The sequence below is a fragment of the Nuphar pumila genome, chromosome 10 (assembly GCF_984573655.1).
Source record: "Nuphar pumila chromosome 10, dmNupPumi1.hap1.1, whole genome shotgun sequence".
NCBI classification, from domain to species: domain Eukaryota; kingdom Viridiplantae; phylum Streptophyta; class Magnoliopsida; order Nymphaeales; family Nymphaeaceae; genus Nuphar; species Nuphar pumila.
In genome coordinates this window covers 112,324,936-112,329,984 of record NC_143258.1, presented here as the reverse complement: position 1 = coordinate 112,329,984, position 5,049 = coordinate 112,324,936, and the positions used below count along the sequence as shown (strand labels likewise).

General features: G+C 40.3%; 1 pseudogene across 2 annotated transcripts; it reads right to left on the bottom strand.

Moving 5' to 3' along the window:
• Positions 1–1,346: 1,346 nt before the first annotated feature.
• On the bottom strand, positions 1,347–4,758 carry LOC149827941 (ETHYLENE INSENSITIVE 3-like 3 protein pseudogene; annotated as a pseudogene). 2 transcript variants are annotated; one of them, XR_016434585.1, is made up of 3 exons: positions 4,418–4,758; positions 1,914–3,943; positions 1,347–1,814 (listed from the first exon to the last, which is right to left on the bottom strand). The product of XR_016434585.1 is annotated as an ETHYLENE INSENSITIVE 3-like 3 protein pseudogene, transcript variant X1 (transcript). The 2 variants fall into 2 exon arrangements; XR_016434586.1 differs by having other exon boundaries at positions 1,914–3,930.
• Between the last annotated feature and the right edge of the window lie 291 nt (positions 4,759–5,049).

Sequence of the window (5,049 nt, the reverse complement as noted above, 5' to 3'; positions counted from 1 at the left end):
TTCTTTAAAAAAAAACAAAGAATCGAATCATTTTCGAATAGAAAGATTTTTTATTCAAAAAATCAGAAAAAATACAAAAAACAGTATTTGACTGATTCTGAACCGGTTCTACTTCAAATCGACTGATGTTGGTTGGTTTAGATGATTCGGGCCACAATCAGTTGCCTATTCGAATTCAAACCGATTTTGACAAACATTGCTCTTTTCACCTTAAATGATTACCATTACCTAATATCATTTATCCCACGATATAAATGATAACCAGAACAGAATCATCAGGCAATCGATTAAGATAATCATGGTAGAAAAATATGATTAAAAAAATAATGCCCAACGGACCTGTAAACAGTATAAACGAAAAGCATAAAGCCCAACGGAACTTTTTGCTAGACATCAACAGCTTTTATCCAACCTTTCCAAGGTTCAAAATTCACGAGCATCATGAATGTTACCAGGGCATAAGCAACATCCAAATCTGTTCCAACAGTATTTGATCACTACTGGACCACCAGACCAAGATGTTACAATAATTCATCATTTAATATATTAGGATCAGGATTTCTAGAAATATAGAGCGGCTTGGTTGCAAAGACCTACAAGCACACCTCCCATTAGGATATGCCTCTGCATATGAGAGAGAGAGAGATGCAATGGGATTTTGAAGCAGACAATCTTAAGATATTTTATCAATTGGCAATGACATGACAAAATGTCATCCAAATCCAATAATCCATAATAATAGCTAAGCATATATCAAAGGTTCCAGGATCTGATATTAGAGTAAGCAGAAAATCTACATATTTATCAACTGTTTCGTTGTAAACAGGTTTACTGGACTGAAGCTTCACATAAAACATACTGCCATTCTGCAATTTTGAAACTGGATGCACCTAAAATATATGCCTCATACAGCCCACGATCATCTCGAAAATATCTTTCTCATAAAGTGAAAATTCATTTAACCTTCTATGTAGTATGTCAATATTGTCTGCTCTTGTGTCTCCATTTAAGGATATTTCAGTTGCATCTGCAACCCATGCTTGACATGTACGTCCAACAATTAAAGATAAATCCTAAATAATATTGACAAGCACAACAGCAGTTTACCTATCGATAGCATCTGGGCTTCCAAAGATCTAAACATAATAAATGTAATACAGAATCCCACAATGATTAAACTTATTCTGGGAGTCTGAAAACACGATGAAGAATTCTTTGAAGATCAAGTAAAGATAAGCATAACTTGCAACAAGATTATTACCAAAACAGTGAAGATGAAACAAGACACAGCTGAAAGTAAAACAGATTAATCTCATCAATAAGGTAAAGTAATGCAGCATGTGAACCGTCCTTATTAGCAGTTAGGAATGAAGAATCATCAATAGGCAACCATACCTCTTACAATTTATCAAAAATGGCAACACCCACCCTGAAAGACAGAAGGTCATTAGACTCCACAGACTGCAAAATGGAATTAGATGATCCAGTTTTATACATTTTTTAAATCAAAGGGTTGATGAGCCTAATTCTAATTGTTTTGTTCAAAAGCAAAGATATCCACAGCCCTATTCAATATCACAAGAGGCACTGCATTCTTGCAACAAAGCATTATGCACTATCTCCTCCACAGAACCATCTAGTATCCATCAGGCCAAATGCATCGACCATCACACGGGTTGAACAGTTTTCCCTGCCAAAGCAGTGACCCACAATAAAATTCCTCTATGTTCCACCATCTCTCCATGGTACCACCTGACTGCAACTTGGCCAAAAAAATTGACCATCACATAATTTAAAGTTTTCAACAGTATTCCCTGCAAAAAGATCAGTTAAAAAACAATAAGATTCCCTTAACTGTAGAGAACATCCAAACAAAGGCAACAAACATAATCTTGTTTAAACATGTTACTCACTCTATGCTCCAAAGTATTGAATAAAGTCATCATCGAGCGAAAAATCAAGATCAGCCGGCTCAAGTGAACCAGATCCTTCAACTTCAAAGTTATATGGACTATTGAAACCATAATCCAATGACAGGCCACCAAGGGGAGACCCGAAGCGACTGTCTTCAAGTTTGTATAACCCACTAGGGAATGCATCCTTAACTAAATGATGCACATCTCCAGGAATCTCACTTGGATTCCCATCCAGTGTCAAGACATTTCCAAAAGCTGGACTTTCATAATGCATTTCCATAGCCTTCTGCCTGATCTGACCATTCATTGAAATCATATCATGCTGCTCTCCACCGTGAGAATACTCATATCCCTTAGAGGAACCATTGAAACCAAATGAAGTTTTCGACTGCAGGAAATTGTCTTGGGTTCCTGCATATATTAAGGGATGGCCATCAACATACATGCTGTGAGCGACTGCATTTGCTGAGGAATAATCAGAAATATTCTGTAACCTTGGCTCTATTAAGGGATGAGCATCTCCTCCTCCTTGGGATCTTGGTGCCAAGTTAGAGCCAATATCAGGCTCAGGGACACGAATATGAAATTCTTCAGGCTGAAGGTTCATATGGTTCATATCAGGAAGAGGGTTTTGTGGTTCCTCTTGGACATTGACATCATGAGGGAATGCTGCTAATTGCTCAGCTGGTGCAGAAGTCCTGCGTGGTCTCTTTCTTCTGGGTTGCTCAGTGGAATCCTTACCTTGCAATTTTTCATTGCCACTTTCATGTCGGCACTGTTTGTCAACCAAGTCACCATCTTGGGCACAAGCTTCAACATCTGCTTGTACGTTTCTTTCATCATCCTTGGAAGAAGCAGAACTCGGACCATCTTCAGAACCATCCACGTCATAATCACTGGTGCTACTCGTCAGACCATCTTCTTGTCTTTCGCTGTTACCACTCATTGGTGTTCCGGTCAAACCGGAAGTTCCATTGTCATTGCTGACTTGTTGAGTAAGTGATTCTTCCTTGTTCAAAACTGCCAACCAAATTGAGCTCTCTTTTGCAGTCATCTTGTCCTGCAGACACTTTGACTGCCGAACATGCCTCTTGATTTTTGCAATGTCGGGGGACATATGCTTGATCACGGCAGTGAGGACTTCAACCTTCCACACCTTCTTCAGATCGTGCGGCTTCTTATACGGCGGCGCTTGATCGATTGGAAGCCCTGACTGTATCCACCAGTCTTCATTCCCAGTAGGCCACCAAGGTGGTGGAATCCCCCTTTCCAAAGGAAACTTCCTCTGGGGTGGATCACAGTGCTGCATCAGTGACGACAACAGGGACCCCAAGGTAGTATCTTGAAGATCCTGGAGACCGTGGAAAGCATCCTTACTGTCACCATTGCTCCCCGCATTCTCAACCTCGTATTTTGCTATCGCAGCTGGCCCATTCTTATCGAACTTCACCTTTTCTTTCCACCATGCTCTTATGTTATCAGAAGCCCCACTCATGGGCTTCCCCTTCTCCGGTATGATTCCGTACACAAAGCCTCTAACTTTACACACTTCCATCAACTTTAACATGTATTTCAGTATACCATCTTGGGCTCTGGACATCTTTTTCCGCGTAGCCTGATCTGAGGTCTGCTTATAGTTGGGCTTCTCCGCCTGGTGGGCGGCAGTTTTCTGCCTCTCTTTAATCCTCTTAAGTTTGATCCTGTCTTTCCACATCCGCCTCTCCAATTCATCAGGTTCAATTTCCTCGTCGCTAACCTCATTCTCTGCCAAGTTATTTCTCAGGTCATCGACATCAATATCAGAATTATCCCCTAATCCAGTGGCAATTAAAGCAAGACCATCCATCTAAAATACAATTCTACACAAACAGCCCCCTGTCCTCAGGTCAATGATCTACCAAATACCCCTTGATTCTTTGCTACTCTGTTTGCTAATCTGCAGTTGATCAGCTTAACCTCAACGTACCCAGTACAGCATTTCTCAGAAAACAATCAATAGGGCCCTTGTATCATTCTGAATTAGAAATCTATGAAAATCAGTAACCCATTAATACCTATAGAATTTCAAGCCAAGGAATGCAAAACAAAAGAAAAGCGAAAATACCAATTTCAATATAATCAACCATTCACAACGCACACCACACCAGAGCCATCAATACTAAGAATCCAATTAACCCCAAAAGCAAAAGGAGAAAAAAAACTAGTGGGTGGCGAAGGAATGCAAAAAAACACAATTTTTACAATTTCTATCCAAACAACATTCAATTCAGACACTCTCAATCAAACTAGAAACTCAATCTCCCGAACTCAATGGATAACAACCAATCATCCTCATTAAATAAACATATCCAACCATGAAAAATAGATTAATAAATTTTGCAAAAGATCAACTTAATCAGAGCAACCAAACCAATCGAGAAACTCAAATTCCCCAAACTCAATGAATCAACATCAACCATGCAAAAAGATAATTTTACACACTAAAAGCGATCGATACACACCCATTTTGTCCGGCTGTCCGTCTTGTACCATCTCCAACACCCATGACTAACCCTCCATTTGATCACCAAAAGAAAACCAAAAACACAAAAAAGGAACGAGAGAGAGGGAGAAGGGATTGAAAAGAGTGCGAATTTCGCGATAGAAGGATGAACAGAAGACCAGTAAGACAAAATGTGAACACAAGAAAGCACTGAAATTAGACCAAAATGGAAAAAGAAAGGATTTTTCAGGTAAAGGGAAATTTTTTGGGATCTTTCAGAGTAGAGGAGAATTTGGGTCTCTCCCCCTCTCTCTCTCTCTCTCTCTCTCTGACTTTGGGTTTTGGCCCTGCTGTTAGCACAAAATTCGGCTGAAAAATACTGTTTTATTATTCACCACATTCCCTTTTCGGACTCCTTGACCTTGTGAGATAAGGACTAAGGAGGGGGTTCACTCGGTGGCCCCTTCTGCCCTCCAAATGTCACAGTAGTGCCATAAGAGCACCCTTCTTTTTCCGTAGGAGGATTCACGCAACCTGCAAGGAGAGAATCGTATGCTGACCGTCCATTTGTCAACTGTGAGGGTTTTGTTGTGGGTTGGGTCGGCTCCAAAATGGTACTGGATCCAGACAGTTCAAGCTCCCCACAGCTCT